We start from the raw sequence: 13,780 nt of genomic DNA on the forward strand, positions 1-13,780 counted from the left end.
CCAACCTGTCTGATTCATCTCCTCCTTCATGTCCTGTGCCCTCTTCCAGGCTCAGTGCTTTCTTCCAGGCAGCCCCCTAGGCCTGAAATCCAGACCAGGCTCCACCATCACCTGCTGAAAACACATTTCTTCCAAGAAGCCGACACAATCCTACTCCTTCCCTCAGGGAAATCTCAAGTCACAGCCCCTCAGCAAAGCTCTGTGACTCACCTTCCTTCCCGCTCAAATTAAAATTAAAAATAAAAACAGATCAAGGAACTGGCCAGAAGGCAGGATGTCCTTCTCTGCACATTCACAATCCTTGTGTTGCTTCTCTTCTTCTTCTTCCCTGTGTCTGTATATGGGTAGTGAGCACAGGACAAGGACTGTTTTTTCTTATTTATCTGTGAAGCACCTGGCACACAGCTGACATTGTACTGATATTAAATAGAAATGTTAATCTGCTCCCACCTGGCTGGAATATGCTGTAACTCTCTTCTTCCATGTCTCCAGAGCCTCCATCCTTTATTTATTATTACTTATACCAAGCAGTAAAAGAGCCATCCAGTAAATCTGCTTCTCTCTATTACTCTATGGTTTTGATTCTGGAAGTTCCTGCACTGTGCGCAGCAGGGAGCTGATGACTGTTGTCCTCCAGTGTAAACGGGAACCGGGGTGACCGATGGGAACAAGCAAAGTGGAGCACTAGCCAGGCCCTCTGCAGTAGTATGTCTCAAGGAGTCTGAGGGCTGGCTCCCTTGTTCAGAAGTGCACAGTATGAAAAGTGTCATGGGATGGGTGGAGAATGACCATGTCTCAGAAGACACAGACCCAGGCTCAATCATCATCATAGAATCGTAGGACTGGAAGGGACCTCAAGAGGTCATCCTGTCCAGTCTTCTGTGCTCATGGCAGGACTAAGTATTATCTCCATCCCTGACAGGCATTTGTCTAACCCGCTCTTAAAAACCACCCCGGTGATGAAGATTCCATAACCTCACTACACAATTTATTCCAGTGTTTAACCACCCTGACAGTTAGGATTTTTTTTCTAATGTCCAACCTAACCCCCCACCCCCACTTGCTGCAATTTAAACCCATTACTTCTTGTCCTATCCTCAGAGGTTAAGGAGAAGAATTTTTCTCCCTCCTCTTTGTAAGAACCTTTTATGGACTTGAAAACTGTTCTCATGTCCCCCCTCCGTCTTCTCTTCTCCAGACTAAACAAACCCAGTTTTTTTCAATCTTCCCTCACAGGTCATGTTTTCTAGACCTTTAATCGTTGTTGCTCTTCTCTAGACTTTCTCCAATTTGTCCACATCCTTCCTGAAAGGTGGCTCCCAGAACTGGGCACAATACTCCAGTTGAGGCCTAATCAGCGCGGAGTAGAGCAAAAAAAAATCACTTCTCGTGTCTTATTTACAACATTCCTGCTAATGCATCCCAGAATGATGTTTGGGTTTCTTGCAACAGGGTTGCAGTGTTGACTCCTATTTAGCTTGTGATCCACTGTGATCCCTTCCTGCAGCACTCCTTCCTAGTCAGTCATTTCCCATTTTGTATCATGGTAATGTGGTGCTTAGCTGAGCACTTTTTGTTTAGGCTTCACTCTTGCTACTAGGCCAGAGTAGCCTGGCAGCCTCTAGCTAATGCAGGATTGGGTTCCCCTGGACCTCTGTCCTGTTATCACTGTTTATCTTGTATTTATACATGTAACAGGCCACAAACACACAGGGCAGGACCCAACCATACGTGCTGGAACTAGGGGTGCGGCCGCATCCCCTGGCTTGACGTGGTTTCCATTATATACACAGTTTACAGTTGGGCTCAATGGCTCTCAGCAGCCCCACTATACAAAGTGTTCCAGCACCCCGAACCCAACCCAAAGGGGAAGCCATTGTAGCTCAGGCCGTACGCAACGTTACAACCCCTCTTCTACCCCCCGAGCCAGTGACAGAAAGGTCTGATCCCTTAGTAGGTGTAGGACGTTCAGCAGGTTGTTTCTAACAGCACTGGGAAACAGCTGGTCTTTAGGCAGCCTGGGGTTTTTTGTGCTAGTCAAGACATTACAATGCTGCTACATTTCTCATTCCCCAGAGGCGGGGGCGGGGAAAATGATACAGTTTCTCTGCTGATTCATCTGCTTCTACAGTTTGGGGTGTTATGTTTATTTTCCCAAAGCCTTTTTTTTTTTTTCCCTCTTTCCCAGACTCTCACAGGTTCCAAGGTCAGAGCTGATGTCTGCACTGGGGGCGCATCCTGTTTTGTCATACAATCGTTTAATTGCTATTTAAGAGAACTTATGCAACTGACCTTTAACATGGCAGAGTCTCCCTGTGGTACTCAATTCCTTACACTGACATCCGAAAAGAAAGAAAAAGCTTCCTTTGGCTAATGGGAAAGTCATCCCACAGGGAAGATGAATAAGGCAGGTGGGACAAGAGAGCTGACAGAGCTCAGAGTGGAGGTCAGTTATATACAAGATCAGCATTTATTTAGGTTTAGATTTTTCTCCATTTCAGTGCAAGCTAAAAGATCAACCACGCCACCGAGGCAGCCATGTTCTACCGGGGGTATGTAAATTACATAATGAGCAAACGAATCTAATCTTATTTATGGGGCACCCTGTGTCCTAAGGACCCTCTTCTCTGAATCATTGTCAAAATCTCAAGCCCAAATTGTATTAAGTTTTGGTCAGGGGACAATGAATTGTTTTCACCTATTCTGATTTCTTTCAATACAGTCACTATTTGTAAGGGTTCTTCAACACACAGTTTTCAGGCCATGGGTTGTTTGTGAACTCTGCATTGACTGTTCATGTGGTGTGATTGGTCGCCTAAGTGACCTGGTGTTGTTCCTGAATTCTGACTGGATAAATGAAGCTTTTAAAACAGGAGAATAGCAAATGATGAACGAGCAAATGACGGTCAAGCCCAGTGCTTAGATTCCCCAACAAAACCATACATTGTTTTTTTTTTCAATATTCATCCAGCTGAACATTATTTATATAGAAGCTTTGGGGCGCATAGACATATGGACATTCATAGACATATGAGAAGCCTAAAGCCCTGATTGGAGCAGTTTACAGCTGCACCAAGACAGAAAACATTCAGTGCATTTTGAGACATGGTATGTGTCACAGACACAGGGCCTGTGTAGCATGCAATGCCCTTTCTCCCCCTAGGGGGACCCATCAGGTGGAGGGAGAAACGAAGAGAATTCATCACCTATTCAGTCTTTGACCTTTCTGCTGAGATTAGCAAGGAGGGGCCATAACTAGTGGTATTTTTTGGTGATGTGGGCTCATATCCACCAGGAACTGCAACATGATCACCAGTGCATTTATTGCGGGACACAAACAAGTTACATTCTTTTTTAGCTTCTCCTTATGAGGCAGAGAAGAGATAATGACATCACTTAGGTGGAGACCCTTGTATGCTTTTGTGTTCGTTTAGACAATTGGATCACAGGAGAAGCTAGTGTGAGACTCATTCTCATTCCCAGGAGATCCCTGGGGGCAACAGTAAAGCTAAAATAAAACACTGCAGGCAAAATGCTAGCATCAGTGTAACATTCAGGTGGAGAAATTAACAAGCACATGCAAAGACAGTGATAAAAGGTCAGCCTTAATGCTGCACCATTGGTCATATGCCTTCAAACACACTCACTCTACATCATTTATATATTACAGCTAATACAATACACATTTTACAAACTGGAATTATGGACCTTACACCCACAGCAAACAGAGCAAATTTCTACTGTGCAGTTGCATGTTTTCTGTATTTAAATGGTCATAATTTGACAACTACTGGCTTGATTTTTTTTTCAAATTTGGCTTATTATTTAGATCTCATAAACTAGGCAGTCAGGTCCGATTAATGTTTCTGCAGAATAAAAAAATGCATTCTGGTTTCCAGGTATATATTAGCTAACAGCACTCATGTAATGTAGCCAAAGAGACTGTCTCCACATAAACCTCCCCAGGCATATTGAAAACATCATCTTTTTTAATTTCACCCATTTAAATTAAGACTCGAATCTAATTAAAAAGCTATCTCTTTCATTGTCTTTGCAAACTGACTGTGGAATTCCTCTACATGTGGTGGCCACCTGGAGTTATAGTCTTGTTGCCCAGAGGAAAATACCCATGTGCATTTATGAATTGTTCCTAATGTCTGGCTAGATGGTGGGGATAGTTTCTTCTTGGCGACTGTAAGAATGGCTGCATGAAATCAACGTGGAGATAGTTTTGGCTGGGCTTAAGCAGTATTCCCCATGCATTCTGGCTGCCCACAGAAGACTAGTAGATAAATAAATAATTAACACATGTCTATCTTCCCAGCATAATGCTCCCTGCCAGCTTCCATTAGCCCTAGAAATGAAGCTGCACAACCTGAAAATGCTCCAAATACTCCAAAATGCAGCAGCAGGTCATCTTACAAGCAGAGGTCACCATGAGCACCTCACCTTGATGTTCTTCACCAAATCCCCTGTCGACACAGAGTCCATGTCAAAGGCTCTGTCCTGACATTCAAATCCCTCCCTGGGACTGAGCTATTTGAGAGGTAACTCCTGCCGTGACTGCAACCTCCCATGACAGTTACGTTCCACTGGGACAAGGACACTGTCAACCAAACGAGGGGTATGCAGTGATGTTGTAGCTGTGTCGGTCCCAGGATATTAGAAAGACAAGGTGCGTGAGGTAATATCGTTTATTGGACCAACTTCTTTTGGTGAGAGAGACAAGATTTCGAGCTTGTACATAGCTCTTCTTCAGGTCTGGGAAACTTACTTAGGACAAGTCTACGCTACAGACCTATGTCGGTATAAGTACCTCACTCGGGGGCGGGGAGAGGGGGCTGAAAAATCCACACCCATGAGTGATGTGGTTATACCGACCTTAACCTCCCATGTAGACAGAGCTGTGTCAATGGGAGACCGCTCAGGGAGATGGATTAACTATGCCAACGGGCGAGCTCTCTCTCATCAGCGTAGGAGCGTCTTCACTTATGCACGACAGCAGCACATCTGCATCAGTGCAGCTGTGCCGGTGCAGTATTTTTAGGGCAGACCCGCCCTCAGAGTGTCACAGCTAAATACAAGGTGGGACAGATTACTTAGCAAAAGCAGTTAACACATGTTTCGAGGGACCCTTCAAGGTGAAGTGGCCTGTTAGCACCTGTGGGAGAAGCACTTTTCACAAAGTGATCACTCCATATCTGACCTCTCAGTCCTCAGCACTCCCAGGAAACTTGTGCAAAGCTTAGAATCATAGAATCATAAAAGATCAGGGTTGGAAGGGACCTCAGGAGGTCACCTAGTCCAACCTTCTCCTCAAAGCAGGACCAATCCCCAACTAAAACATCCCAGCCAGGGCTTTCTCAAGCCTGACCTTAAAAATATCTAACGAAGGAGATTCCACCACCTCCCTAGGCAACCCATTCCAGTGTTTCACCACCCTCCTCGTGAAAAAGTTTTTCCTAATATCCAACCTAAACCTCCCCCAAGCTTTCAAAAGATGAGCCTGTGAGCTTAAATTCATAACTTTGTTCGTCACTACAAATCATGGACTGAATAGAGACATGGGATTTATGGCTTAAGACGATCTATAATCCACCAACAACCCTCCGAGTTACTTCCCCCCCCCCCCTTCTTTTCCTCCCTATGACTGGAAGAGTGTTTTACAGGCCACTTCACCTTGAAGGGTCCCTTGAAATAAGTGTTACTTACTTATGCTAAACAATCAGGTCCTGATTGCTCTGTGTAAGCTCGAAAACTTGCCTCTCTCACCAACAGAAGATGATCCAATAAAAGATAATGCCTCATAGAATCATAGAATATCAGGGTTGGAAGGGACCTCAAGAGGTCGTCTAGTCCAACCCCCTGCTCAAAGCAGGACCAACACCAACTAAATCATCCCAGCCAGGGCTTTGTCAAGCCAGGTCTTAAAAACCTCTAAAGATGGATGTTAGGGGCCTTATTCCTTCACCCACTTACTTCCCTGGTCCTTCTCGCATGAACAGAGAGCAACAATACCCAAAGTCCAAAGGTGCAAACAATTCGATGTTTATTGGGATGAACTTCCATCAAGCATGATTCCAGTTTCCTTCCTTAGTGACCCCCTTCCCAGCTCTGACACCACAGAGCCTTACACCTGTGTCCCTGTTCCCATTCCCCCCTTAGCAAAACATGATTCTAATTTCCCCACCCCCATTCCCTGTTCCCGTTTCCCCCCCCCCACACACACACACACACACACTTCCTGATTGACTGCAGACTATATAGTAAAACTTGAGTTCTACTTAGCTTTACCTTAACCAATCATTTTCCTGAAATTTAACTAACCAATCCTAACATATTGTAACATGATTATTTAACCAATTATATCCCACCACCTTAATCAGTTTACACCCAGCAAAATTAATTATACAGCAGACAGAAACAATCACAGAACCAGACAGAGATTATACAGACAAACAATAGCAAAGTGGGAACTATAATGACAAAACAATACAGAAGTGAGGATTTCACATCCCAGCTATTGATAAGTGAGTTCTTGCCAGACAGGATGCTATCAAACTAAGTTTCCTTTTACATTTTCTAGGCACTTCCCTTTCTCTGGAGGTGACAGGCATTATCAGGACAGCCCAATCGCACCTTCTTTCAATGTGACTAGTTTGGAATGTGAGGAGGTGACCGGTCGCTTCCCAGCTTAGGGCTGCCTCTGCTGCTTAGCCAAAGATCTTCGCCTAAGCACAGGGCCTCAGACTGTCACAGTGAGAGAAGGACCTTACACCAGCAGACAGTGATTTTAATTCTTTGTTTTATACCTCTAGAACTAGCCAAGTGATAAGAATACACCTAAATTCTTAAAGACTAGGCCTTTGCAGACAGGCCTGAATATCTATATCCTAACAATGGAGATTCCACCACCTGCCTAGGTAACCCATTCCAGTGCTTCACCACCCTCCTAGTGAAATAGTGTTTCCTAATATCCAACCTAGACCTCCCCCACTACAACTTGAGACCATTGCTCCTCGTTCTGTCTAACCAATAGAGAGGAGCTGCTAAGCTGGATTCACTTTGTTACAGACCCCCTGTGTGGCCCTGAGCAAGTAATATACCCTCTCCAGGCCTCAGTTTCCCATCTCTAAAATGGAGCTAATAGCACTGCCCCTACCACATAGTTGGAGTTGTGAGGATAAATACATTGTGGGGTGCGGTGGGGACCATATAATTACCTTTGATAGAAAGGATCTGGCCTTGCAGTCTCATCTAACATGTGAGACATGCATGTAGTCACCATGTTTTTAAAAATAACGTGGACGCTCTGGAGATGAACAGGAGCCAGCCTGAAATCTGGGTCTGAGATTTGCAGCTAGGGCACACCTCTAGTCAATGCACTGATAGGTTCCATCACGCAGGACGCTGAGATCTTATTTATGGCGGTGCACACAACGAGAGAGGCGCTTTCCAAAGGCCCTGCTCCCAGGATCTTACACTGTCAGGGCAGACAGACAAACAAGTAAAGGAAGAGCCAGTGGGCAAACGGAACGAAGTGACGGTGCACTGGATGTTACTTGTGCAATACTCCAGATACCAGCAAGTGAACTTATGAAACAAACTGACAACAGTTTTCAGTTGAACAGAAATATTAACAGGGTTATAAAAGGGCCATCAGCAGAGGTGAAGGCCTGAATTGGGCCTGGGGGCTGAACTCCTTTTGTTCACCTAGAGGTATTTTCTGGACTTGTGTTGTGTATGTCCTGTGGATAACCAGGGGATGGGGACTGAGGTTTTCGTTTTCCAGGGATGCCGAGCCAGGACCTTTCGCTACCATTAATTACTTAGCGTTTCCTCCAAAATCCTCCTATTCCCTGACTTGCTTCAATGCAAAAGTCAGAGAGGAAGACACAGGGCCTGATCCAAAGCCCATCAAAAATCTCTGGGAATCTTTCCATTGACTCCTGTGATCTCTGGCTCAGGCTCTCTGTGTCCTTTAATTGTTTGGGGCTCATGATAAAGCCCAGAGACAGCGGGCTCTGAGAAGAGGCAGATTACCATTGTTTTCACAAGCCTGGGATAGGCGGATCTGTTTATTGTGCAGATGCCAACAGCTAACACATCCATTGTGTTCAACATACACAGGTCCTAATGCTTTATTATGGGGAGCAGGCATTTTAGCTGGCTTATGGTGTTTATTGTCAGGCTGTGTACATGGAGGATGGAGCGCTGGATTTCATTTTGCGCTGACTCTCAGTTGTATTTGGCCTGATTCCCTATTAATGATCATGCACGCTTTGAGCTGTATTTTATTAAGTTGCCCAGAGGCCCTCTGGCATGGGGCATGTAAATATATTATTAGATTCTTGCTAATGAAAGGATAATAACAAGGAAAAGGCATTTATTCAGGCTATGCTCTGTAGGCAAAACCAAGTCTTTTTATCAGTGTTGGTGGTGTTTTTTCCTGGCTACATACAACTTCCATCCCTATCTATGTGGTTAGAAAAAGAGGGTAGGAAATATTTGAAGTGACTAATTCATCAGAAATAATTTCTTTGATTAATGTTGCCACTTTGTCTATTTTGAAATTTAGTTCAGGATTTTCTCATGTTCATTTGAGACCTACCTGACATAGAATCATAGAATATCAGGGTTGGAAGGGACCTCAGGAGGTCATCTAGTCCAACCCCCTGCTCAAAGCAGGACCAATCCCCAACTAAATCATCCCAGCCAGGGCTTTGTCATCCACCGCTGGAAGCGACCTCTGGGGATAAGGATATTGTTACACCAATTAACTTGCAGATTTGTATCTTCCACCAAGGGAGGCATATATCTTTCAGGTGTACACTGTTCAGGAGAGATAGTCTAATGGATGGAAGAATAGTCTAGGGCCAACGCCTGGGGTTCAATTTCCACCTCAGCCACAGACTCCCTGCGTGATCATGGGCAATCATTTAATTTACCCGGTGCCTCCATTTCCTTGCTGTAAAATTGGGGATAATATTTCCCTACCTCACAGGGGCAGTGAACAGATGATTCTGAAGTGCTCAGATGCTATGGTGAGGAGGATCATGCACACCCCTAGGTACGATGGATAGACTTCATGGTTTACTGCGTCGCTGTGTGTCGGCAGATAGGGCCATGCCAATTTTTGTCACAGCGGGCATCAGAGGGGCACCCCATCCTTTCAACTCAGTAATACACTTTGTTAACACCATCTCTCTCCATCTTATCCATTTCTTCCTTCAGTTTTGGAAGCAATCGGTTTTGGCTTCCTCTGGGCTGTGTTGAGAGCCTCTTTCAATGGCATCTCCTTTAAACAAGCCGTTTTCACCAAGCAGCATCCTAATGCCCCTTCTGCCTTTCCTCAGGCTCATCCCAATAGCTGTGGCTTGGCCAAGAGGTTGCTTGCAATGGCCTGTTAGAAGACAAAGGTATTGGGGATATGCTCCTTGTTCCTGTAGCTCATGCAGGTTTGAATTGAGCCAGGTAAATTGTCTGTCCCCTGGATCACTGAGCATTATTCTGGACTGTCTAGCGGGAGACAAGGGCTTACCTCCTTAAAAGTGTTTCTACAAATGACTGTCACCTCTGGCTCTGAATCAGTTTTAAAATAACCACCAATATGGCCGATTTTGAGGTTAACAGTTCCTGTGTCTTCATGGATGCTGTCTTTGCACTCAGATCTCAAGAAGTAAGCATCACTTGGCTCTGCTTGGGTTTCCTAACTGTGGTCTACAAGGTCACAAAGGCAGCATTATATCCAAATAGAGATGAACCAATACCCCAGAACTGAACAGTCCAGTGAAGACCCATCTTGAAGGATGACTCATATGATGAGATGGATATGACTAAGGGGGGATATGAAAGAGGTCTATCAAATCATGACCGGTGTGAAGAAAGTGAATAAGGAAGTGTTATTTACCCCTTCTCATAACAGAAGAACTAGGGGTCACCAAATGAAATTAATAGGCAGCAGGCTTAAAACAAATAAAAAGAAGTATTTCTTCACATAATGCACAGCCAACTTGTGGAACTCTTTGCCAGAGGATGTTGTGAAGGCCAAGACCATAACAGGGTTCAAAAAAGAACTAGATAAGTTCATGGAGGATAGGTCCGTCAGTGGCTATTAGCCAAGATGGGCAGGGATGGTGTCCCTAGCCTCTGTTTGCCAGAAGCTGGGAATGGATGACAGGGGATGGATCACTTGATGATTACCTGTTCTGTTCATTCCCTCTGGGGCACCTGGCATTGGCCACTGTTGGAAGACAAAAAGAAAAGGAAGACTTGTGGCACCTTAGAGACTAACAAATTTATTTGAGCATAAGCTATTGTGAGCTACAGCTGACTTCATCGGATGCAAATACAACCTGAAACTGTTCAAGTTCAGAAAGGCTAGTAAAGTCCATCGCTTCAGCAAGGGGATGTCACTGCCACGCCTGTCAGCGGGTTCTGTGCCACTGGCCTGGCACTAAGCCATAGCGGCTCCTCTTCCACACCAGAAGTCATCTCCAAGGAAGATTTAAGGTATTATGCTTTAAAGATTTCAGGAAGGGAACAATTCACAAGCAGCCCTGGGAGGATGCAGACACACTGAGAAGGAAGACAGGATACTGGGCTAGATGGACCTTTGGTCTGACCCAGAATGGCCGTTCTTATGTTCTTATACCAAGAGTAAAGACACTTAGGACAAATGCTGCTCTTGTGATAGAACTATAGAGCTTTGCACAAAGTTCTAGTCAGTTCTTCCTTTACCAGAATTGGATAAACAACTCCCTACCTCCAGAAAACTGGAGAGATCCCAGAGTTCCTTTGCTGGAAACTAAACTGTAATGGAACCATCTCCTAGAGACAACACACCAGTTATGCACAGGAGCCTAGACGGAATTATCACTGTGTATCTCTCTAATCTGTGCTTTAAACATTATCAAGGCAGAGGCAGTCCTCTCCCCAGGACAAGCCATATGAATTCCCAGGCACCCTCATGGACTGTGAATCCTGAAAAGTCACATTAAAATCCGCATGCGCAAAGACAGACTATTAGAAAGAACAGGAGCTGGGGCCGTTGTGTGTATTTTATGCCTGATGTCTTTGGAAAGGGTTTTGCTAGAAACTCTAAAGCGTAGCAAGCACTGTATCAACAGAACACCAAAAAGTATGGCCCCTGAGGGACAGAGTGTTGTACTTTCTGTTCTTCGAAACCCTGTACATCTGTGTCACTGGGGCACGAGGTCGAATGAGGAGGGGTTTAACAGTGAAAGGAACTTCCAAGAGAGGTTCGTGATTGCTGGTTTTGGTAGCACGTGATGCATACCGTAGAGCCGGGGGATGAGAGAGAGAGAGAAAAGAAAGCACGCGTGTTAAAATAGACGCCAGCAAGGAGTGAAGAGTCTTAGGCCACTGTGTCTATACATCTCCCCGTGGCACAAGGTGGCACCTTGCCATTCCTTATCAGAGACTTCACTTTGGAATAGCTATTGCTTTTTTTTTTTCAAGTTTGAACTTGTTCATGTAAAGGGACAATGTAAAGAAAAATCATGTCTTTTAAAGGCTTATAATTATTACGATCATTTATAGAGTCGAGGAGTTTAAGGTCAGAAAGGGACCACTATGATCATCTTGTCTGTCCTCTTCCATGGCATTGTCCAGCAAACCTCACCCAATAATTCCGCCTTAAAGTCTGCTAACGTGGGGTTGAACCAGAGCATATCCTTTAGAAAGAGACAGTGTTGATTTAAAGACTCCAGGTGGTGGAACATCTGCCCCACCCCTGGGGAATGTGGAGCAGTGGTTAATTACCCTAACCCTTACAGTTAAACACTTGCATCCGTATTTCCACTTCTGAGTTTTTCTGATTTCATCTTCCAGCCACTGGCTCTTATGCTAACTTCAAACAACCTCCACTATCTTCTCTCGTTGCCGGTATTTATATTGCAGTAGCAGCCAATGTGGGATAGGCATGTTTCAAATCTATAAGAAGTCACGGTCCCTGCTCCAAAGACTATATCATCCGAAAGACCAAAAATCAAAGGGCAAAGGAAAGGGATACAACGGAGTGACCTGGAGTCGATTCCCTGCTCTGCCATGGACTTCCAGTGTGACCTTGGCCAAGTCACTTACGCCCAGATCCTCACAAATATTTAGGGGCCTCAGTTCTCCATCTGTAAAATGGGGATAAAAGCACTTCCTTGTCCACAGGGGTTTTGAAAGGATGAATACATGAAAGATTATGAGATGCTCAAATACTATGGCAAGGGGGGCATAAACTATTCCCCCCTACCCTCCTATCTAATCATTACTAAGGAGCTGGTTTTTTGAACCCATCTCAGCGAAAGTGAGTCTTGTGGATGGAGTGGAATGATGTGAGGGAAGAGACCTGGGGTAGTTGGTTTGGGGTCAGTGTGGCGGGGGGGAGTTCCTAATAACTGCTATGCTGCTTAAACCTGAAATAATTTTATAAATCTAGTTTGCCATCCACCCTCACTGCCCATTGCCTATCTGCCCGTCACTCTGCATTGGCAGTGAAATGAGATAGGGTAGATTCATTCCCTCTTTCTCCTTCATTAACACAGCGTTGTCTGTGGGCAACCAGCACTAGAAAAGAAATCTTCACATTTCTTTGAAAAACTCTTTCCGTGTCATTCCTACTTTTTTAAAATTGGCTCCTCTCCTATAACACCTAAACTGGGGACCTACACTCTGCGTCAGTGTCCTTAATTATAAAGGGAAGAAGCACACAGCCCGCTCAGAAAATCAACCCTCTGTCTCACGTTGAGCACCCAAAACCACCCGTCACTTTTGAAAATCTCAGCCTTGATTTTTAAAAGGCATTTTTATACCATGTCCATATCCAGGACCATTGGCTGTGATTTGTTAAGAGCCAGAAACCATGAAATCAGAGAACTGTAGGGCTGGAAGGAACCTTGAGATGTCATCAAGTCCGACCCTCTGCGCAGAGGCAGGACCAAGTAAAACTAGACCAGAGGTAGGCAACCTGTGGCATGCATGCCAAAGGTGGCATGCGAGCTGATTTTCAGTGGCACTCACACTGTCCGGGTCCTGGCCACCGGTCCGGGGGGCTTTGCGTTTTAATTGAATTTTAAATGAAGCTTCTTAAACATTTTAAAAACCTTATTTACTTTACTTATAGCTGAGTTATATATTATAGACTTATAGAAAGAGATCTTCTCAAAACAGTAAAATGTATGACTGGCACACGAAACCTTAAATTAGAGTGAATAAATGAAGACTCGGCACCCCACTTCTGAAAGGTTGCCGACCCCTGAGCTAAACCATCCCTGACAGATGTTTGTCCAACCTGTTCTTAAAAACCTTCAATGACGGGGATTCCACAACCTCCCCTTGTAGCCTGTTCCAGACCTTAACTACTCTCATAGTTAGAAAGTTTTTTCCTAATATCTAACCTCAATCTCCCTTGTTGCAGGTTAAGCCCATTACTTCTTGTCTTACCTTCAGGGGGTAGGGAGAACAATTGATCACCGTCCCCTCGTAGGTCAGGTTTTCTAAATCTTGGATCATTTTTGTTGCTCTCCTCTGGATTCGCTCCAATGTGTCCACATCCTTCTTAAAGTGCAGTGCCCAGAACTGGATGCAGTACTCCAGCTTAGGCCTCACCAGTGCTGAGGAGGTGGGACAATGAACTCAGCGTTGTACAGTACCCACAGACAAAAGTTACTCCCTGCCCTGAAGAGCTTACATTCTCAGAGCCAGACAAAGAGAAAACAGGGAGAGCCCCAGAGACTGTAAGCTTAGTTGTGGGTGTGTGGGTGTGTTG

Source organism: Lepidochelys olivacea (assembly GCF_965140295.1).
Source record: "Lepidochelys olivacea isolate rLepOli2 genome assembly, chromosome: 11".
Taxonomy (NCBI): Eukaryota; Metazoa; Chordata; order Testudines; family Cheloniidae; genus Lepidochelys; species Lepidochelys olivacea.